Here is a 24,740-nt window from a genome sequence, read left to right on the forward strand (position 1 = left end):
TCAGGCTCCATTTCACAGTTCTTTCTCATGAAAAGCTGTTACATGTCTTTATTTCTGTCTTACAAATTAAAGTCTTCCCATCAACAACAAGCTCCTTTACCAATCATAAAAAAACAACGGCAAGACATATTTTGGAGTCGCTGCCATTGTTATTTTCACCTTTGTATTTCAAAAAGGAATTAAAATATTTTGGCATTTAGTCTTTTGCAGTGGGAGGTGCAGGAGGGGGTCTTAATGTATATATTATGTTGCCTTTTAACATTGCAATTAATTTTTTATCTATTTTTATTGAATGTGTGCTATGTTACAGTGCCCCGTTTTTACTATGCTATCCTGAGCATCATTGACCATCTAGCAAGCTTTGGCCTTAAGCAACAACCAAAATGAGTGAAAAGTATTTTAAAATGTTCAATTAAACATTACAGGCATTGGTACATCAGTTTAAAAAAATAAGTTTTGTACTTTTGGAACACTTTTACATTTTTTATAAGTTTTCCTTTTTTTCCTTTTTAAGTCACATTGAATTTGTTTAGGAAAACAAACCAATTTAAAGCTCTGAGCTTGTTATTAGTCCATATATACTGCACTGAGTTTTTTATGTTTGTATTTATTTCTGTAATTTTGGATTTTCATTTTATAAAATGAAATGAAAACTTAGAGAGCACAACAAATTGGTAACTAGACATAGGTGCCGATCACAATCCGGTAAAAACCGGGTACGAACCGTCGGACGGAGCATATTCTCCGTCCGACGCGTACCCGGTCGTCAAAATATACCAACATGGAATTACGATTCGCACGGGTACACCATTACCGTACGAATCGTAAAAAAGACCGACCGAACAAAAAACACCTACCAATGCGATCCGGGAAAGCGCCGACCTGACGTCGGGACGCACGCAGCCAGCCATTCACGACCCAGGAATCACGATTCGCACCGACGTCACCCCGCACGGTGAATATTTTGCGGCACCCAAAAACTGCCGGGAAATCAGGACGACGCGAACAAGGACCACCAGTACGCGACGGACAGACGGCGACGCGAACAAGGAGGACCAGTACGTGACGGACACACAGGACGACGCCACCAAGGAGGACCCGTACGCGACAGGACGACGCGATCAAGGAGGACCCGTACGCGACAGGACGACGCGAGCAAGGAGTACCAGTACGCGACGGACAGACATGGACCCGAACCTACGAGTCATCCCTGCCCTCATAGCAGTACACCTCCTCTACAGGTTACGACGCAGACGCCGCAGAAGGTCAGAATAACTAAGGGAGGGGGGAAAGTGGGGTGGGGTGGGGGTGGCACTACCAGGGCAGGCCACAAAACAACCACATGAGTGACACACTACACATGGCCTGGACATACCTGACTCCCATGCCCTGGTCACCACGAGGGGGTGGGGGCGTGTCCTGATAATCCAGCGACCGCCACAACGGAAGTCCGTCACCACGCGAACCGGCAACACAACCAGACAGGTACGTCCCGTACCCACGCCTGAAGAGCGTGGGTACGAGTCGGACCACGCCCACACACGTCACCCCAACAATGGCGGGACGGATCGCACCCACGTGGCAAAGGCCTGGGTACGGGCCGCACAAACATCACATAGCGTGGGGACGGATATGTACGGACCCTACCCCCACCCCGTATGCAAGGAGCGTACCCCCCTGCCCAACAGTGTAAGTACGACCCGTACCCCCACCCGCGTATGCATGGAGCGTACCCCCCATGCCAACAGTGTAAGTACGACTCGAACCCCCACCCACGAATGCAAGGAGCGTACCCCCCTGCCCAACAGTGTAAGTACGACCCGTACCCACACCCGCGGACGTACGGAGCGTACCCCCAGCCCAACAGTGTAAGTACGACCCGTACCCCCACCCGCGGACGTACGGAGCGTACCCCCAGCCCAACAGTGTAAGTACGACCCGTACCCCCACCCGCGGACGTACGGAGCGTACCCCCAGCCCAACAGTGTAAGTACGACCCGTACCCCCACCCGCGAATGCAAGGAGCGGACCCCCCTGCCCAACAGTGTAAGTACGACCCGTACCCCCACCCGCGTATGCATGGAGCGTACCCCCCATGCCAACAGTGTAAGTACGACTCGAACCCCCACCCACGAATGCAAGGAGCGTACCCCCCTGCCCAACAGTGTAAGTACGACCCGTACCCACACCCGCGGACGTACGGAGCGTACCCCCAGCCCAACAGTGTAAGTACGACCCGTACCCCCACCCGCGAATGCAAGGAGCGGACCCCCCTGCCCAACAGTGTAAGTACGACCCGTACCCCCACCCGCGTATGCATGGAGCGTACCCCCCATGCCAACAGTGTAAGTACGACTCGAACCCCCACCCACGAATGCAAGGAGCGTACCCCCCTGCCCAACAGTGTAAGTACGACCCGTACCCACACCCGCGGACGTACGGAGCGTACCCCCAGCCCAACAGTGTAAGTACGACCCGTACCCCCACCCGCGGACGTACGGAGCGTACCCCCAGCCCAACAGTGTAAGTACGACCCGTACCCCCACCCGCGGACGTACGGAGCGTACCCCCACCACACCAGTGTCAGTAGACACGTACCCTCACCTCTAATGCAGTGTGCGTAACCCCACCGTGTATGTGCCAAGCACACATATCCAGAAATCGGAGGTGTGTGTGCAGAGTCCACCCAGCAGTGCCCTGAGACAGGAGGGGTGGGTGCAGAGTCCTCCCAGCAGTGTCCAGACCCAGGAGGGGTGGGTGGTGAGTCCTCCCAGCAGTGCCCAGAGACAGGAGGGGTGGGTGCAGAGACCTCCCAGCAGTGCCCTGAGACAGGAGGGGTGTGTGCAGAGTCCTCCCAGCAGTGTCCAGACCCAGGAGGGGTGGGTGGTGAGTCCTCCCAGCAGTGCCCAGAGACAGGAGGGGTGGGTGCAGAGTCCTCCCAGCAGTGTCCAGACCCAGGAGGGGTGGGTGCAGACACCTCCCAGCAGTGCCCAGAGACAGGAGGGGTGTGTGCAGAGTCCTCCCAGCAGTGTCCAGACCCAGGAGGGGTGGGTGCAGAGTCCTCCCAGCAGTGTCCACACCCAGGAGGGGTGTAACACATGTGTGTGATGCCACAATTACCCACATCCATACTGCCTACAAGGGAACATGTCCCCATGAACTCATGTCAACTGACTCCACACACAAGTACAGTGATCACCAAGGATGCCACGATTGTTGCAGGTGGAGACATGGCCATGCATGCATGGCCAAAGTAGAAGGGCTCCGTCACACACACAGCTCATGTACACACAGCTCTGCGCTAAACATTGGGAACACCCTGCAGGGAAGAAACTGGGTACACAGAGGAAGGAATACACCCTGGGACAATTGAACCATGCAGTAACTGCTGACATGACCTAAGGAAGTTAGCCAACACCTTGTGATGGCACACAGATCCTAGGGTGGCCCCAAAGAGCAGAACACTACTACAAATCCCACACACCCAAAGCCTTAAACACCACCCAAAACAATGTAGCAGCCCCACCAACACCAATACCACCATAGCAGGAGTGTGATAATGAAAAAAAAATAAGCTTTAATCAGCATGAGCACAATGTCCGTGGATCAACGGCAGTTCAAAGTCAACAAAGGCCATAGGGCAGTCAATTATTCCCAGCTGCATGGGGGACACAGTGGGATGTGTGTCCCCTACCTTGCCTGCACAGTCAAATGCCATCGTCTTCCATACTGGTGAGGGCATCAGGGGGGGGGGAAGCAACAGGCACCGCAGGGACATCAGGGCAAAGGGGCGGCGTTGTGGGTGCAGGGATGGAGGACTCAACCACAGGGGGTGTGTCATGGCCAAAGGCGGAGGCCAGGATGGCACTACACACCTTAGCAAGGTCCTCCAGGGAGTCCCCTGCACCCGAAGTGACCTCAGGCCCCAAGGAGGGGGGGGGTTCAGAGGGATGGGTTGCAGCGCCACCGGGGGAGGGTGGAGACAGGGGGGGAGACTCAACCACCCTGACCGAGGACTTCCTTGACCGCTTGCGTGGTGGCGTCACTGTGGGGCTCAGGGACAGAGCGGCCATGAAGGAGTCCTTGGGGGAGATGTGGCCAGGAGAGCTGAGGGGAGGGGATTTGGAGGGAGTGGATTGTGTGGAATGCGGACTCCCACTCTGGCTGCGTGTCACACGTTTGCCCCCCGACCCAGTGGGTGTGCCTATCTCACCCTGTGTGTGCGTGTCAGGAGGAGTGCGGTGGACCTTCCCTGCTGGTGTGGTGCCTGTGTCTGTTGTGGTGGGTGCATGCCGACGTCTGGGTGTACGTGGGACAGGCATGGAAGTGGGAAGTGTGGATGGGGCAGGGGTAGGTGGGGGGAGGTCGCGCTGCAGGAGACCCACTGCTGCAGTCAGTGTGGAGTCTAGGGACCTCAGCAAGTTGCGTTGGTCAGCCTGCAAAGAATGAATGCCCTCCAAGAATGCCTCGATGTTGGTGAGGGTTTTCCCGTGGGAATGGAGGACATTCAGGATCGCAGCCTGACCAACCTGCATTTGCCGCTGGATGTCCATAGACTCAGCATTGGCGGCAGCAGTGGAGACAGGGGCAGGGGGTGCGGTGCCTGGCAGGAATGAGACATGCGGTGACCGGGCACGCTGGGAAGGGACACGAGCAAGTGGGAGGCGGTTGGTGGGAACTGAGGGGGCGGTGGCAGGTGTTGTTCCACTGTCAGCTGCTGGTGCAGCCTCCGCCAACCCTGAGACATCCTCCTCGGACCTGTCAGCTTCGTAGTCTGATGTGCCAGTCGACAGGTCCTCGGCCACACTATCCTCCGCCTCTGTCCCACTCGATGTGCCAGCCCCGATGTCACGGCTGCCACTGGTGCTCGGTCCCTCCGCCTGGTCCGTGTCCATGTCTCCCTCTGTGTCCCCCGACGATGCTGTGGGCAGGGTGGAGAGACAGAAATTAATCAGACACCTGTACACATCTGTCACATGAGTCCAATCTACATAGTCAACATTGCATAGCCTGAAGAGGCAGATCCCTAACATCTGCAAAACAAGGTACCGATGTAGGGCATGAAACACAGTTGGTTGAGCCACCATGCCACTGAAATACCATGGAGAGCATGAGACAATAGCTGATGACAGGAAACGGAGTCTGACATAGCACCCAGGCCCTGGGGACAATCCTGCACTGCCTCTGCACCACACAGCGTTTGTGAAAATACCTATGACCAGGCACAATATCCATGAACTTGAGACACATGCTGCATAGGTAATGCTGCAAACATGCCCAACATAACTCGGTCACTGCACCTTGCGTGTGTGTCCAGTAACATCACACACTGTCCAGACCCAGCAATTAGGAATCAGGATTTGACACATAGGCATTGCCCGCCCCAAGCAACCCCCACACGATGCTAATTGCTGAGACACAGGTGGCACCAACATCTCATAGTCTGGGTGATAAACACAGTGGCAGGCAAAAGGCTAGATTGGACGCAAAACAGCAAAGGTGCGCCTGTACAAATAATGAGGTACCAGTGCCCATCCTCAGATGAGTATAACAAGACACACAGGCACTGGCAACTGTGAGTATGAAGAGGGACAATCAGGTCAGGCTGCACAGTGGACACCTGTACATAATAGCACGTCTATATACATGGTGACAGGGGACAATGGCACAGAGCACAACCTACGCTGTAGACAGTGAGAGTGTCCACGTTGATGATGACACAAACAACACTGAGGATAAGGTGCCCCAGGGGACAGTATTGGGCACGCAACTACATGCTACTGAATGGCTGAATGGGAATGACTGCTACACACGTCACCATCCCTGCACTATGCGTAGCGCACACTCATGCACATCATGTCACAGGCCACTACATAGGACATGCGCGCTGTAAGGCATGACACATGAGAGACCAACTCCCATGTCTGGAGCCAGCATCAGTGCCAACTGACATGGAACCCACATGCAGTGAACTTGACAGTTCACAGGCAAGGTCCCACAACCTGTTACCCACCACCACCACCCATGATGCTACAGTCATTGTTCTCGTGGACAAAGCGCCAGCCTACATTACCTTGTGAAGGAGTGACTACACACAGACCAGGGAACACATTGCAAGGAGGGGAAGGGTGGCAGGGGCGCAGCGCTACACTTGGGCAAACTGGATGGGCACAGCACCTTTAAACCCTGCCAGTGAATTAATGCCACTGTGCCCTTACAAATGCCGGTGACACACAACAAACGCACATGTACCTACCCCCTTCCGCCTGCTGCATCGCCTGTAAGCGCCTCTCCAGGTCTGGAAAGACCACCGGCAGCACACGCCTGTGGAGGTGGGTCAGACGGCGGCGGCCGCGGTTCTTGTGGCTCTCAGGTGAGTCCCCCAGCAGGAGCCGTGCAATCCTCCGCGTCCAGCACCGGATATCCTGCCAGCGTTTCCTCACCTGGGACAGGCTCCGCCTCCGACCATCCACACGCCTCACGGCACTGACGGCGGTCAGCCAGATCTGCTCCTTGGCAGAGGCGCCTACCTGTGAGGAAGTACAAGTGACACCACATCAATACACCAGCCACATGTCACAGAGAGACATATGTGAACATAATAGCTGGTTACTACATGGCATGTAATGCAGACAACGCATTGCACCTCTGTCATAGGGACATCATCCTCTGGTGAGGGAAAAGGCAGTACGTGCCATAGTGGGTACTCAGGTGGAATGATGGCAATGTCACAATCAATGATCAAGGCTCACACTGTGCATCACACCCACCCCTCCTGTCTCAGGGCACTGCTGGGAGGACTCCACACCCACCCCTCCTGTCTCAGGGCACTGCTGTTAGTGATAGGTCCCCACCCCTCCTGTCTCAGGGCACTGCTGGGAGGACTCCACACCCACCCCTCCTGTCTCAGGGCACTGCTGTTAGTGATAGGTCCCCACCCCTCCTGTCTCAGGGCACTGCTGGGAGGACTCTGCACCCACCCCTCCTGTCTCAGGGCACTGCTGGGAGACATCAGGCACCCCCCCCCTGGTACCCCCCCGACAGTACATGGCATGTGTGTCACACCGGGTCACAATGCCTGAAGACACAGTCACAACATAGGGACAGTCTGTGGCAGTGGCCTATGCACTCACCTGATACCCTGGTCGCCCATACAGCATGGGGTACTGTGGGAGGATCACATCCAGCAGAGCCATGTTCTCCTCCAGGGTGAATGGCTGTGTCCTCTCCACAGCCCTTGACATGGTTCCAGGGAATCAGTAGCAGCAGCTTGGTCGACAAATGCAAAGATGTGCAGGCAAGTAATCCCTCATGGGACCTGGCTGCCTTATATGTGGCCTTCTGCCCAGTCTCATGCACAGGAGTACAGAGTGATTGGTCACTCACATTTGCATCCTATGTTTCCACCAATCCCTTCAAACCTAGCAGTCTGTGGGTTCTCTATCGGTTTCATTCTCCTGCATGATGTCAGCCCCACAAACACATTGCAACAAAGTAGAAGAATTCCAACTGACTTCTGCTGTGCACCTTCCAGAACAAAATCGAAATTTGAACCTGGTCGCCATGACAACCAGCATGCATGTAGGCCTTAATACTTGTCCCCTATGTAATTAGGAGAATCACACACAGGTACGGTGCGTTTCCGGGCCCTAGGGCACCCCAAATGCATGGCAACGGCCCGTACATGCATGCCGACGTTCAAAATCACTATGGGTCTGCACGCGTATGCGTACACGTAGTGGTACGGACCGTACACACGCATGTACGCTCACTATCACTATGGGTCTGCACGCGTATGCGTACACGTAGTGGTACGGACCGTACAAATGCCTGTACGCTCACTATCACTATGGTTCTGCACGCGTATGCGTACTCGTCGTGGTACGGACCGTACAAATGCCTGTACGCTCACTATCACTATGGGTCTGTGTACCCGTAGTGATAGTGAGCGTACATGCGAGTGTACGGTCCGTACCACTACGTGTACGCATACGCGTGCAGACCCATAGTGATAGTGAGCGTAGATGCGAGTGTACGGTCCGTACCACAACGAGTACGCATACGCGTGCAGACCCATAGTGATAGTGAGCGTAGATGCGAGTGTACGGTCCGTACCACAACGAGTACGCATACGCGTGCAGACCCATAGTGATAGTGAGCGCACAGGCATTTGTACGGTCCGTACCACTACGTGTACGCATACGCGTGCAGACCCATAGTGATAGTGAGCGTAGATGCGAGTGTACGGTCCGTACCACAACGAGTACGCATACGCGTGCAGAACCATAGTGATAGTGAGCGTACAGGCATTTGTACGGTCCGTACCACAACGAGTACGCATACGCGTGCAGACCCATAGTGAGAGGGCCGTACACTCGCATGTACGCTCACTATCACTATGGGTCTGCACGCGTATGCGTACACGTAGTGGTACGGACCGTACAAATGCCTGTACGCTCGCCATCACGATGGGTACACATACGGCAGCACTCCCACAGTGATTGGGGAACATACACAGGCCCTCTTAGCAGCAGTACGCCGGTTTGTACACATCACTGTGGTGATAGTCGACACACAGGTAGGAATAGGGCGGACATACTTGTCCATGGATGGACATACTTGTCCAGGAATGGACATCAAGGCATCGTCTGTGCATTACTACATGTGTGGGGCACAGGTGTGACAGGCTGTGATGTGGAACATGCCTCCTGAGTGGAGGAGGCACCAGATGTATGATGAGATGTGTACAGGTGTACTGTGTGAGGGTGCAATGGGTGCCAGGCATGCCCTTGACTCCTTTGACATGTGTGCATGTCGTACTGCGCACTTGGGGTGAGCGTCACTGGCATGGCACGGACACCAACACACGGAAGTGTCCCATGATGCCCGGTACAGGGGTCATGACACCTGACTTGTCACTACCCACAGTGCACAATGTGACTATGTCATTTATGTGTCCGGGATTTACATCAGGTTGATGTTGTAGCACCCTCAAAAGCTGCAGCCGTTGCAGCAACCAACATGTGTCTGTGTGTAGATTGTCATTGCACACTGTTCCGCACACCATGCCACATGTGGTATCTGATGTGAGGTGCACATGTATGCATGGGACACGGAGTAGCGTGACAAGGCCATGTCAGCATCCTCACAAGGAATGTGTGGTGAGTCATGACATGTGCACCTTCATGGCAAGGTGTGTGGGCAGGCCTAGTGTAATGTCATGTGACCTGTGGCTCCGGTGTTCCGCTACCAGTCTCTACAATCGGCATCCTACTTCTGCTGATGTGTGTGTGTATGTCACTTCTGTCTTGCGTCGGGCTGTTCACTTGCACTGGGACACAGCTATTCCCATGGCGTGGCATGGGGAGGTTCTCAATCACCGTGTGTAGCTGGGTCTTGGAAGGAGTGTCACCTTGCATCCATACGGGTCCTGGGCATGTAGCACATGCCTGACTCCCTATGTGGCATGTGTGTATTGGCAGATTTACATGTGCTCAGTAGACATGAGTTGTTCTCGTAGTGCACTCACTCTTCCTTGTCACTTCCAAATTACTGCAGAGCGCCTCCTGTTGCCCGAAGAATTCCAGACTTGGCCACCATGCAGGAGAATGACAGGATCCGGCTCTACCGCTTCACCCAACCGTTGATTCTGGAGCTGACGGCGAGACTGGCACCACACCTGCAACCGCAGCACAGGTATCCTACGGCACTGACACCCCAGCTGAAGGTAATGGCTGCCCTACATTTCCTTGCCACGGGTACCTTCCAATATACCATAGCCCATGTTGGTGGCATGTCCCAGAGCATGTTCAGCGGTGTGCTGCATGATTTCTTGGAGGCCATGTTGATTCACCTGGATGACTTCATCAAGTTCCCAACCCCTGAACAGATGACTGAGGTCAAACGTGGTTTCTATGCCCTGGGAGGGATGCCCCATGTCATTGGGTCCATAGATGGGACACATGTAGGTTTGGTACCACCACACGCACGGGAGGTGGCGTACCGCAATCGGAAGCACTACCACTCCATCAATGCCCTTGTGGTGTGTCTGTCCAACATGGTGATTTCACATGTCTGTGCTCGTTTTCCAGGATCAGCACACGATGCCTACATCATGAGGCGTAGCGGGATGCCTGATATGATGATGCAGCTGCGCAACGAACGTGCATGTGTTGTTGGTGGGTACAGTCTGTCTGTCCTGTATTCTGTTTGGCCGAGCAGCACTACCGCTACGCCAGTTCTAACGATATCCATGTGCTTTCCATTTAGGGGACGCTGGCTATCCCAACATGCCTTGGCTGCTGACACCTCTCCGCAACCCCATCACGCCGGCCCAGCTCCGCTACAACACCGCCCATGGCCGGACAAGGCGAGTGATAGAGAGGACGTTTGGCATGCTGAAGAGCCGATTCCGGTGCCTCCACAAGACCGGCGGCGCACTCCCATATGCCCCGGCGAAGGTCTGCAAGATCTTCATGGTCTGCTGCATGCTGCACAACATGGCAGTTGAAAGAGCTGTGCCCCTCATCCTGGATCAAGATGACGAGGACCATCCACCCGTGGAGGACGAAGGGCTTGGCAATGGGGCTAGTGATGTGGAGGATGTGGAGCCTCAAGAGGACATCCGGACTCGGCTCATACGCGACTTCTTTGCTTAGTGGTGAGTACCAGGGTCTGAGTGTGCACGCATTGGTCCACGTGTGGCATGCGTTGTGATGTGTGTCTCCACCTGCATGTATGGCACGTGGGTCAGAGGTGTGTGTGGGTGTGTCACTGGAGTGATGGTGGCAGTGATGGTAGTATTTCCCCAGACATAATTGTGACCTAGCATGTTGTCATACATACATGTGTCGAGTACATGCACATGCAAGTGGCTGTGCTTCTTGTGGCTGACTTCTTGTGTGTCTCTCTTCCCCAGGTACCTGCGCATGCCGTTTGCTGGTTGCATTGTTGTGGCACTGCTATTCCTCATGGACATGGCATCGTGGGCTGACTCAGCGTTACAGGCACGGACACGTTTGGAAGTCTCCATGGGGTAAGGGATGCATCTGGGGTGTATTGGGTGTGGCAGTTGTTCACGATGTGTGCACACTGCCCCGGTCGGGGTTTGGGTCCTCTGCAGACATGTGGCATCCCCATGGGACACGACATGCAGCTGGGTACACCTGAATAGATGGGCTGCCTGGTTGTCAGTCATCAGTGATGGGATGGTGGATTGTGATGAAGGCATCAATGTGTGTGACACTGCCCTCGGACACATACGGTTAACATTGTCTTGACATGGCGTGGGACTTCCACATCAGCGGATGTATGGTGTATGGCAGGCTCTCCGTGAGCAGCTGTGGGTATTTAGCTATTATCCGACACTTGTGTGCCAGTTCCATGGCTATCACGCATTTGTGCTGCAGAGTGGGGTGCCAGTGTTGGAGCCACATGTTACTCCACATGATGTGTTCATGTGTACTTCAAGTTGCCTCTGCAATCCCAAACACATGACTATTAAAGATGTCCCTATGCCTCCAAGGTGCCTCTTCTCAGTCAATGCTGGTGTGTTGGCACGGTGCATCCTGCATGTCTGGCATGGTATTCCCTGATTGTGGCTATGTGTCAATGTGTCGAGTGGCAAGATGCAAGCTGTGTGTGTGTGCTGAGACTGTGTAATGGGCATGATGTCCATGACTGTGTGGGTATTGTGACATGTGCCATCCCCATGCATCCAACGTTGTCCATGACCCCATTCTCTGCATCCACCGGACTCAAGCTTGCAGGACATGGTTCTGCCACCTGTCTACACGTACCTGGGTGCCCCCCAGGACACGGGCCAGGATCCCTGACCTCTGCGCATGACTGTTGCTGTACTCAATGTGTCTGTCAGCACGGTTGTTCGGCCACCCCCTCAGCTGGTTCTGACCATCACGGGTGTGTATGGTGCTCCATGTCTGTCTTGCCTAGAAAACTGTGACCCATGTGTCCTGTGCCAGACTCAGGCCCCAGGGTGTGGATGGTTGAAGTGAACAGATGACTCAGGCATGTTTAGACTGTACAAGACACATGTTAGGTAATAATGCTACCAGCAGGCATCAACTCATAATAGTGTGATTTATTATTGGGGGGGGGGCCAAGTGAGGGCCTTTCCGGGATTAGGGAATCCAAAGTTCAGTAGGGGAGTTGGTGTCCTTGCCATTGGAAATCCTCAGAGTCCATGCCACAGTCTTTGTCAACATTGGTCAGCCAGTGACCAGCAGGGCCATGTGGCAGAGAATGTCTCTTGATGCTGTGATGCTGTTGCTCCAGTGGGCCAGGTGCCAGGCCAGGTGTCCTGGGAGATGGTGATGTAGCAGCCACCCTCACGGTCCTTTCCGTGGACGACCCGGCTTCCTGCGGGGAACCTCAGCAGCAGGCCGTGACGACGTCTGGGATGCTCCGTCGGATGTTTCCTCCTCCTCCTCATGATCCCTCCCTGTGGGTGGTGATGTTCTCCGCCTTCTGGCACAGGGAGGGTCGGCCATGGTGTCGGCCATCCGACGGAGTTCAGCGTGAATCCCCTGGGACGCCGTCACTTGCTCAGCCTGTCTGTCCTCCATCCTCCGTTGGTGTAGCTGTAGACAGGCTATTAGCTCCGCATGTTGCTGGGCCTGCTGGACCTTGATCCCCTCGAGGACGGACACAACCTGGGCCATGCCCGTGGTGTCCTGCCGGTATGAGTCCAGGATGTTACGGACATGTGAAAATACCGGATCCCCAGCCAACTGGTCAGGCTCGCGCCTCCGCCGCTCTCCACTCCCACCACCCCTGCCCACTTGCGTCTGGCCTGCACTTGTGGGCACATGGGGTCTCCGGGACCCCTGAGGGGTGGCATTGGCGTTGTCGCCTGCCTCCTCCTGGGTGCCCGGGACACCGTGTCCCTCCTGGCGAGCCTGGCTGCATTGTGGTGTTGGGGCAGGGATCCTGGGTGTCTCCTGGGATGTGGCAGGAGTGGGGGTGGTGGTTGGCACGGTTGTACCTGACGCAGGTGCTGCAGGTGGTTGGACACCAGAGGGGCCAGGTCGGTCGGGGTCGTCCGCAGAGTGGTGAGAGTGGTCGCTGCCGGTGGGATCGGTCTCCTGCAGATCCGGGTCCTGTGAGTGTTCCCCCCCAGTGTTGGGGGGTGCAGCACGACGTTGACCTGTGTGTGAGAGAGACAATGTTACTTTTGATCCATGCAACATCCATGTTGCATCCGTTACAAAGTTGGCACATTTCCTCTTGGAATTAGGATCTGTCTTGCATTCCACTCACAGTGCACTTGTGCATGTGTGTGTCCCTTGGGCACCAATTTGGCCCCTTTAACTATGTGTGGCACAGTCTTACTTGCTGCGTCAAGTGTGACTGCAGTCAGCAGTGGAGTGTGCATGTGTGCCGAGCTATGCGTTTGCGCCTTCCTTGTAGCACTGTACATGTGCACATGGAGTGGATCCACACACTCATATGATGCAGGTGGCTGTCCTTGTGCTCGTGTACAGGTTGTGACATGGCCCTGCGTTTTGCCATGATGAAGAGGGGGGGTTCTGGCACTGGGCACCCTTGTCTACATGCACGCAGTCCACCTGCTGACGAGCAGACATTCCCACACACCAAAGGACTGATTTGCTCTCCCTGTGTCTCCCTCCTTCTCTGTCCCCCTCTCCCTCCCTCTCTGTCCCCCTCTCCCTCCCTCTGTGTCCCCCTCTCCCTCCCTCTGTGTCCCCCTCTCCCTCCCTCTGTGTCCCCCTCTCCCTCCCTCTGTGTGTCAGCCTCCTCCCTCTGTCCATCTTCCTGTGTCTCCCTCCCTCTCTGTCCCCCTCTCCCTCCCTCTGTGTCCCCCTCTCCCTCCCTCCGTGTGTCACCCTCTGTCACCTTGGCCCAGCTTCCTGGGCACACACTGTTAGCAGATCTTTGAGTGGCCCTTGGCCTGTTGATGTGAGTTTGTTTCTGATCTCCAGGCACCCATTTTGTCTGCTGTGTGTCTGTGCGCTGCTGCTGTGGTGGTGTGTGCTGCCACTCTTTCACACTGTTGGCTGTTCATTAGCTGCTGGCATGTGCAAAACAGTGCCTTCACCCCCATGTGTTGATGCAAGGCATCCGCCATTTGCTGGCAAGTCATTCCTGTGTTGGGACACAGTGTTTGTCTGGCTGTGACCTAGGCCATATGGGCAGAGGGCATTGTTGTCTGCTTTGGAGTCGCACTATGTGATTCTTGGTGCCCACACTCCCGCCATCCGGGTTACCGTGTCATGTGTTGTTGTCTTCTGTGGCCTGTGACTTGACATTGTCCAGCTGGGTGCATGGGGCATGGTGGCAGCAGTGGCATGTGCCTGCTCATGGAGTGTGGTTGAGTAATGCGATGGCTTGTGGTGTTTGCGTGCCTGTTATTATTTTTGGTTGTGGTTGCAGTTCCCCCCATGTGAGGTGCGTTGTTTGTGTACTCACCCGGGTCTCGGAGTCCTTCTACTCCTTCAACTGCCTCCACCGGCAGTATGGCCATCACCCTCTCCTCCCAGGGATGGTACTGTACGGGTCTGCGGGAGGGCCCTCCTCCGGTGGCGTTGGCCTGGTCGTGTTCCTCCTGTCTCTTGGCTCTGACCCTCCTCCGCAGATCGTACCACCTGTTCTGGCAATCCTGCTTGGTCCTCCTGGTGTCCGCAACAGCATTCACAGCATCGACGATGGTCTGCCACATGGCTGTTTTGGCTGCCTGGCTGGTGCTTCTGACCAATGTTCCAAAGATCTGTGGCTCGACTCTGAGGATTTGATCAACAAGGACCTCCAACTCTCGGTGACTGAACTTTGGATTCTTGGTAGTGGGCATGGTGAGGGGTGTGGGTGGGGATGGTGTGGGTGTGGGGGGTGTGTGGATGTTGGGGGGGGGTGTGGATGGTTGTGTGTGTGTGTGAATGTGATGAGAGGGTGTTTGTGAGGGTGGTCGTGTGAAGGTGTGCAAGTGTAAGATGTGGTGTCGCTTGTAGTCTGGTTCTGTGGTGTCTGGCAGCAGTGGGTCTGTTGCAAAGGCTCATGGTTTGTGTGTGTGGGCCCTTTTTATTGGTCCATGGGTGGGTGTGGCAGTGTTTGAATTTTGGGTGGGTGTGTTATAAGGAGTGGTGGTGTATTGGGCCTCTGTTTGTTTTTGACAGTTGCAGGTCAGTGATTGTGTTATTTTAGTGGTTGTTGGCCATGTTTAGTGGCTGTGTGCCTTGCGAATGGTGTATTGTTGAGTTGTTTTGTTTTGTCCTTGTTGTGTACGTGCGTTTTGAGCGTGTGTACGGTGTGTACATGGGCCATTTGGTTGTACGATTTGGTCCTTGTGTGTGGCTTTGTACGACTCGTACATGCGGTTGTGATGTTGGGGCATGGGGTGCGCTCCGTACTTAGAAGGTTGTGTTGGGGGTGCGCCAGGAACGTACTGGGGTGGGGGTACGACTGGAACGTACTGGGGTGTTCATAGACGGTGGTACGACACGTACAGGGGTGGGGGGGTGTACATAGACGGTGGTACGACACGTACTGGGGTGGGGGTACGACTGGAACGTACTGGGGTGTTCATAGACGGTGGTACGACACGTACAGGGGTGGGGGGGTGTACATGGGCGGTGGTACGACACGTACAGGGGTGGGGGGGTGTACATAGACGGTGGTACGACACGTACTGGGGTGGGGGTACGACTGGAACGTACTGGGGTGTACATGGGCGGTGGTACGACACGTACAGGGGTGGGGGGGTGTACATAGACGGTGGTACGACACGTACAGGGGTGGGGGGTGTACATTGACGGTGGTACGACACGTACAGGGGTGGGGGGGTGTACATAGACGGTGGTACGACACGTACTGGGGTGGGGGTACGACTGGAACGTACTGGGGTGTACATGGGCGGTGGTACGACACGTACAGGGGTGGGGGGGTGTACATAGACGGTGGTACGACACGTACAGGGGTGGGGGGGTGTACATAGACGGTGGTACGACACGTACAGGGGTGGGGGGGTGTACATAGACGGTGGTACGACACGTACTGGGGTGGGGGTACGACTGGAACGTACTGGGGTGTACATGGGCGGTGGTACGACACGTACAGGGGTGGGGGGGTGTACATAGACGGTGGTACGACACGTACAGGGGTGGGGGGTGTACATTGACGGTGGTACGACACGTACAGGGGTGGGGGGGTGTACATAGACGGTGGTACGACACGTACTGGGGTGGGGGTACGACTGGAACGTACTGGGGTGTACATGGGCGGTGGTACGACACGTACAGGGGTGGGGGGGTGTACATAGACGGTGGTACGACACGTACAGGGGTGGGGGGGTGTACATAGACGGTGGTACGACACGTACAGGGGTGGGGGGGTGTACATAGACGGTGGTACGACACGTACTGGGGTGGGGGTACGACTGGAACGTACTGGGGTGTACATGGGCGGTGGTACGACACGTACAGGGGTGGGGGGGTGTACATGGGCGGTGGTACGACACGTACAGGGGTGGGGGGGTGTACATAGACGGTGGTACGACACGTACAGGGGTGGGGGGGTGTACATAGACGGTGGTACGACACGTACTGGGGTGGGGGTACGACTGGAACGTACTGGGGTGTACATGGGCGGTGGTACGACACGTACAGGGGTGGGGGGGTGTACATAGACGGTGGTACGACACGTACTGGGGTGGGGGTACGACTGGAACGTACTGGGGTGTACATGGGCGGTGGTACGACACGTACAGGGGTGGGGGGGTGTACATAGACGGTGGTACGACACGTACAGGGGTGGGGGGTGTACATTGACGGTGGTACGACACGTACTGGGGTGGGGGTACGACTGGAACGTACTGGGGTGTTCATAGACGGTGGTACGACACGTACAGGGGTGGGGGGGTGTACATAGACGGTGGTACGACACGTACAGGGGTGGGGGGGTGTACATAGACGGTGGTACGACACGTACTGGGGTGGGGGTACGACTGGAACGTACTGGGGTGTACATGGACGGGTGGGGGTATACATATACGGGGGGTACGTGTCGGACGTACGGGGGCTGGGGGGAGTGTTGGGCGCGTATGCGGGCACATGTCTCCATGGTTGCTATTGGTGTTCGGTGCGGACGGTGTTTTTTCCATACGGTTGTAGGCTCGGACGCACGGGATGGATCGTGATTCCTCGGTCGGACTTGGATTTTTACGTTTGTAAGGTAAATCGTCCGAGGACGTGTCGGACACATTTTCCGTCCCGAGGACGTGTGGGGATTGATTCCCGGTGCGGGTCGTATGGACTTTTTACCATGCGAATCGTGATTGCCAGTTCGTACGGCACTTGGACGATTCGTACGGTAAAAAGACCCGATACGAGTCGCACGGGGGAATTTTTTACCGGATCGTGATCGGCACCATAATATCGAAAAAAAAATATCGAGTAGCCAGAATATCGAGTTTTAAATATCGAATGGACAGAATATCGACTTGCAAAAATATAGTGGTGAAGAATATCGAAAAACAGGTAAGAAATATCGATTGCAATAATATAGAAGTAAGTAATATCGACAGTCATAATATAGTTGTTAAAAATATCGAATTTTTTATAGTGTTTTAAGTGTTAGTATATGTGTTAAAAGTATGTATTATTATTGGAATGTATGTTAGAATATTTTTAAATTATTGAATTTTATGTTTTTTTATTTTTTTGTAATTTAATTCCGTAGCGGGTTGTGGGTTTATAGGGGAGTAGGGTGGGAAGTAATTTAATTATAGTACATTAAATAATAATTTATAGGAATTATTAATAATTTTTAATTTAATTTTGCGTTTTACTTCTGTAGCGGGTTGTGGGTTTATAGGGGAATAGGGTGGGAAGTAATTTAATTATAGATTATTAAATAATAATTTATAGGAATTATTAATTATTTTTAATTTAATTTTGCGTTTTACTTCTGTAGCGGGTAGTGGGTTTATAGGGGAATAGGGTGGGAAGTAATTTAATTGTTATTAGTTAATTATTAATTGGTATTGCAAATTAATTGGTTGTTGATTAATTATTAATTGGTAAATAATTAGTATTAATTGGTAATTAATTTGTATTAATTGTTTAATTGATAATTATGTTAATTGTATTCATTTAATATTTGTAGCGGGCAGTGTGTTTATATGGGAATATGGTGGCAAGTAATATAATTGTAAACAAATAATTATTTAATTTATTTGTGTATATTGTTAATTAATATATCTTTAATTTAATTTTGCATTTTACTTCTGTAGCGGGTTGTGGGTTTATAGGGGAATAGGGTGGGAAGTAATTTAATTGTTATTAGTTAATTATTAATTGGTATTGCAAATTAATTGGTTGTTGATTAATTATTAATTGGTAAATAATTAGTATTAATTGGTAATTAATTAGTATTAATAGGTAAATTGATAATTATGTTAATTGTATTCAATTAATATTTGTAGCGGGTATTGTGTTTATACGTGAATATGGTGGGAAGTAATATAATTGGAAAAAAATAATTATTTAAATAATTTGTGTATATCCTTAATTAATATATTATAAATTAATTATTAATTGGTATTATTTGCATTTATTAATGTTTGTTATTGAAAAACAATTGTTTGTTAATTAATTATTAATTGTTAATTAATTAAACAAAAATGTATTGGTATTAATAAATAATCAATTCTTGTGTGATTGGTAATTAATTGTAATACTTGTTTTTGTATTAATAATTAATTAATTTAAAAATAAAAATACATTTATTATTTTCTCTACTATTGCACTTACTTGAGTGGGAATAGTAATTTTTACCCCTACGCTATCCAACGCTTTCCCTACTGTTGCAGTCACTGGAGTGGGAATAGTAAATTTGACACTCCCGCTATCCAACGCTTTCCCTACTGTTGCACTCTCTGGAGTGGGAATAGTAATTTTTACCCCTACGCTATCCAACGCTTTCCCTACTGTTGCACTCACTGGAGTGGGAATAGTAAATGTTACCCTCCCGCTATCCAACGCTTTCCCTACTGTTGCACTCTCTGGAGTGGGAATAGTAATTTTTACCCCTACGCTATCCAACGCTTTCCCTACTGTTGCACTCTCTGGAGTGGGAATAGTCATTTTTACCCCTACGCTATCCAACGCTTTTCCTACTGTTGCACTCACTGGAGTGGGAATAGTAAATGTTACCCTCCCGCTATCCAACGCTTTTCCTACTGTTGCACTCTCTGGAGTGGGAATAGTAATTTTTACCCCTACGCTATCCAACGCTTTCCCTACTGTTGCACTCACTGGAGTGGGAATAGTAAATGTTACCCTCCCGCTATCCAACGCTTTCCCTACTGTTGCACTCTCTGGAGTGGGAATAGTAATTTTTACCCCTACGCTATCCAATGTTTTCCCTATTATTGCACTCTCTGGAGTGGGAATAGTAATTTTTACCCTCCCGCTATCCAACGCTTTCCCTACTGTTGCACTCTCTGGAGTGGGAATAGTAATTTTTACCCTCCCGCTATCCAACGCTTTCCCTACTGTTGCACTCTCTGGAGTGGGAATAGTAATTTTTACCCCTACGCTATCCAACGCTTTCCCTACTGTTGCACTCACTGGAGTGGGAATAGTAAATGTTACCCTCCCGCTATCCAATGCTTTCCCTACTGTTGCACTCTCTGGAGTGGGAATAGTAATTTTTACCCTCCCGCTATCCAACGCTTTCCCTATTGTTGCATTCTCTGGAGTGGGAATAGTAATTTTTACCCTCCCGCTATGCAACGCTTTCCCTACTATTGCACTTACTGGAGTGGTAATAGTAAATTTTACGCGCCCGCTATCCTACACAGAAAATATTGAATATTTTTAATTAATATCACGTTAAGATATATGTATTAAATTTTTTTTTTTACTTACTTTAATTATTCATTAAGTTTACTGTTATTTAAGTATTTTTAAGTATGTGTCAGTTAATTATATGTATTATTTAATTAATTTAACATTACTTTTAAAACATTTAAAAAATTCGATATTTTGACTAACTATATTATTTACAACGATATTTTGGATTCGATATTTTTGTAATTTCCTGTTTGGAGATAGGACTTCGATATTTTGGCATTCTATATTTTGGCATCGATATTTTTGTAAGTCTATATTTTTGTAGTCGATATTATGTCAGTGATCCCAACAAATTACCCAGGGGTGTCTAGGCGCTGAGTGGGTACTAAAGCTAGGAAGATCCAGAGAAACCAAAGTTATTTACTGAAAAGCCAGGTTTTTAGAAGTTTCCTGAAATCCAACAAATTTTCTTGAGTTTCAGTTCTATTGGAAGAGTGTTCCATAGCCTTGAACTGCATACAATGAAGCCTCTCCCTCCCCAGTTAGCTTTTTGAATTTGGGGGCTAAGAGATTGCCGCTTGTGGATGAGCGTAAGGGGGGTGTCCGAGTATATGTTGAAAGCGTTGTATCAAGTAGTCATGGCCGACAGCTTGTTAAGCCCTCAGGGCAATGGAAAGTGCCTTAAACTGAATGTGTTTATCTACGGGGAGCCCATGTAATTGGATCAGTGCTTGGGAGGCTGATTTATGTTTCGGAATACCCAAGAGTAATCGAGCTGCAGCATTTTGTAGAGTTTGTAGTTTGTGAAGAAAACGCTTTTGGCTATTGATAAAGAGGGTGTTGCCATAACCTACTTTGGGGGAGATGAGAAGTTCAAAAATAGCAGGACTGTCCCTCGCACAAGATGGCGGCCAGCAAAGGAGCAACGAGAATGAAGACAATAGAAGGACTCTCTCCACTCAAACAGGGACCGCAGCGGACCTGAGAGTTGATCGCAGCAAGAGTGAAGAACACTTTTCTGAGAGGGAGTAAGAGGCGAGAGAGTCAGCCTAATTAGCAGGTGAGAGTGATCACATTAAAAATAAATTCAGAAGAAGTTGATAAAACTAAAACAAATAAGACCAGCAATATAAAGTACAGTGGTGTTCAAAAGAGGAGCGTGACTTACTAGTGTAAGTATCCACTTACCTGTCTGTTGGTTTCCAGCTGATCCTCGTTCCTAGTACTTACTACCATGTTACTCTGTATCCAATGGTCAGCAATGTGCTGAGGGACTACACCACTGGTACCTGGGATGAAACAATGATGCTTGAAACAAGAAAGTCCCTAAAAACTGTTTCGTGCTGTAAGGATGTGAGACAGTCTATTAAAAAATGCTGGTAGTCAATAAGATACACAAAACAGAAGGAACCAATAATGCTACAATGTCAAGAATCTACACTACACATAAAAATTACACTTTTAAAAAAATTGATAAAAATTAACAATAACATCATATATTGCAAAGCAAAATGTATTCAATATAATACCATTAAGTTCATATATCATAAAAACATTTCATTAAAAATATTTATCATTGTGGAAAAACAGTTGTCGACGCAGCGTTTCGGTATTTGGTTAGCACCTTCTTCAGGACAGTTTTTCTAGATAGTGGGAGAACCGAAACTTCCACATTTAAAAAACATTTTTTGAAGTAATCTTTATTGACTCTTAGTGGTCGACGATCTTCGTGTTTATCAACCTCACTATATGTTAATTTAAAAAGTATATCTATAAGTGTGTCCCATGGATATAACCCCGTGGGGAGAAACTACCTACCACTAGTTCTTTTAAGACCTGCAGTCAAGTGAACTTCTTTCCACGCATTAGTGATATAATAGAGATGGCAGCACTACGTAAATATTATCTGATTCATTGCTTGGAATAAACAACTCCAAACACTGAACAGATAAATCTTTTTCAGACCCCGTATAGTGGTTTGATATAAGACAATATATTACCAGAGGTTAATAGAGTCCCAACTCTCTTTTTAATTATACGCGACCGTAGGGCAACGCACGATGACTAATATAGTTACGTGAAGTATACTTGTATAAAAATGACAATATCTCGAAAGATTGAATAAGCCTCTTTAAATAAAATACATAAGATGTAAACATCTAAACACAACGTAAGGTCTAGGAACCAATCTAGACAGGCTTTCTCAGTTTTTGTCAAAATAGAAAAGCGATTTATATAAAACGTTATTTATTTATAGTTGGTTAATTGAAAGGCCAGACTAGGCGGACAGTTATGACCCCATGACTGGGCTATACGCATTCCTATGACTGCACATCAGCTTAAGGTTCAGCGATCCAATCATGCCAGCAGGGTTGGTCTCATCCAATAATTTTATTAGGTAAGTTCTGGAAAATCTTGATTTGTAACCTTTGGGCATAACAGCTATTATTTAGCAAATAATGAATATGCATTATTGCTTTTTTCCAGCACACCGAATATATCAATTCACGGTGGCTCCAGTATACATACATGCACTGTGAATACCTTGCATTATAAGGTAAACATTTTTTTTTTAAGATAGATTCTTTTTTTAAGATAGATTCTAATATAACCGGAAATTGCAACAAATGAATTTAGTGCAATTAGTCGATGTAATTTACATTTCTCTTCCCAATAAAGGTCGAATTCACTGAGAAGGTCATCATTTGCCTCTTATTTCGCGTTTTTAATTCCTACGATTGTATGCATCGGAAGTGGGAGATATAGTGCATTCTATTCTCACCTCTGACGTATTTAGGTATGTAGATTATATGCATGTAACCTTTTGATGTGAGTCAGTAGACTATTCCTTGTAGATAATTTACTGTATGCAGAATTAGTTGGATGTCAAATGTAATGACAACTGTTTAAACTGTGCTGGTGGTCAGGTTACATATTTAAGATGTTGTACCATAAGGAACAAAAAAAAGTATGGTTGCTTGTCAACAATTAGCTCAATGTCACTTTTTATAAAATGTTAAAATCCCTTTAAAAAAAAGATATTAATTGTATGTTTGTCAAAGAGTACCGTGATTTCCACGGAAGCAGCAAGGGAAGACAGGTCCCAATTCCCCTGCACCAGTACAGTCACTAGTCACGGAGTAACGGCACTAGCACGGGGGAAAGGGGAAGTGGGAAAAGAAGAGACTGCCTCAGGATGGTGTACTGCCTTTTCTTTACGAGATCCTCTCATGGAAGTTTTCTATCCTCCACTGGCAACCCCAGGCAAGGAACACCTAATGCACAGATGGGAACAAAGGTTATTACAACATCCTACACTACACCTTTCCTAGGGACAGTAATGATCATACTAACTCCTACCTAGTAATTCCTGTAGGCTTGCTTCTCTTCTGAATATGATTATTTCTAATGCTAAACATTAGTCATATATCTGACTTAGTCAACAACTTTTGGATTTGGTACACTCAGTTCTCCACAACATGTGGTGCAAGAAATATACTTGGAAGTACGAAACTCTCTTGTCTTTCTGTAGCGCCGGTAGTCAGAAACTGCTTCTTGCTATTAGCTTCGCTCAAGCATTGAAAGTTCTGTTTCTCAAGAAGGCAATTCGACAACTCGCAAAAAGGAACAGGGAAAAGGAAAGAAGGGCGGAAAGGAAAAAGGAAAGGTCGCCAAAGGAAGGAAAGGAATGCTGGTCCCAAAGCGCTAACACTCTCTTACTGACTTGAGTTGTAGTAGACTTGGCGTCTTGTCCTCTGCAGGAAACTTGAATTCTTACTGCTACCACACTGGAAAGCTGCCACCAAAAATGCGCTGAGTGTTGGATGTTAGTGGCTGCTCAGAAAGCCATTACTGACAAGTAGCGGTTCACTTGGCTCCGTGACTACACTGCAAAAGCCTCCCTCAGGACACAGAGAGACGACCGGAAAGGGTAATGACCCTTCTAGAATGCTGAAAGTCCGCCTCCCACTCAATTAAGAGGAGCGGACCCAAAACGAAACTCCTCACAGAAAGTCGCGATTGAAGTGCGCTGGTTACCGCGCGCTCAACCGCCTTGTAACGTCCTGTCACAGATGCGTAGCAATTCAAGGAAAGAGCAGCGGCCATCTTGAAAGGTCCAAATGCCCACAGAAATACTATAAGTTCCAGTAAAGATTCACCATTTGAGGCTTCACAAAAGTTCACTGCCTCTTCGATTTTCGCAGTTCGCACTGAACTACAGATACTACATTAGTCTGATTCCTGACAGTACCCCCTCTCAAAGGCCGATTTATCGGCCCAGGTTTGAAAGGGCATCGTTTGTGAAATCTCCGCAAAAGTCGAGGAGCATGGATATCTGTAACTAACTCCCAGGTCCTATCATCTGGCCCGTAACCTTTCCAGTCCACTAACTAGTAAAGCCTTCCTCTAGTTCTTTTAGAATCTAGTATATCTTTCACTTCATATTCTGGATGCCCATCCCTCACTAGGGGCGCTGGAGGCTGAACCAATCTAGTGTTTGGAGAGCATTTCTTTACTAAAGAGACATGGAAAACTGGATGAATACCAGAATTGGAGGGCAATCTTAATTTTACAGTGACAGGACACAATAGCTTTTCAATTACATAAGGTCCCACAAAACGTGGTTGGAATTTTCGATTTCCCTTTAAATGGAGGTGACGTGAAGACAGCCAAACCCAATCTCCCACTCTGTATTCCGGTGCAATCTTCCTATGTTTGTCTGCCTGTCTCTTATAACCCACTTTAGCCTTGACTAAATTGGACTCTGCTAATTTGCGAGTATTAAGTAGATCTTTCATTAGGTCTCTTACTGCTGGAACCCTCATGTCCCCCTGCCCCATGAAAGGGTTGGGATGTCTACCATAGTTTAGGAAAAAAGGAGAAAACCCAGTGGATACATCTTTAGCATTATTA

Source organism: Triturus cristatus, chromosome 10 (genome assembly GCF_964204655.1).
Source record: "Triturus cristatus chromosome 10, aTriCri1.1, whole genome shotgun sequence".
Classification (NCBI taxonomy): domain Eukaryota; kingdom Metazoa; phylum Chordata; class Amphibia; order Caudata; family Salamandridae; genus Triturus; species Triturus cristatus.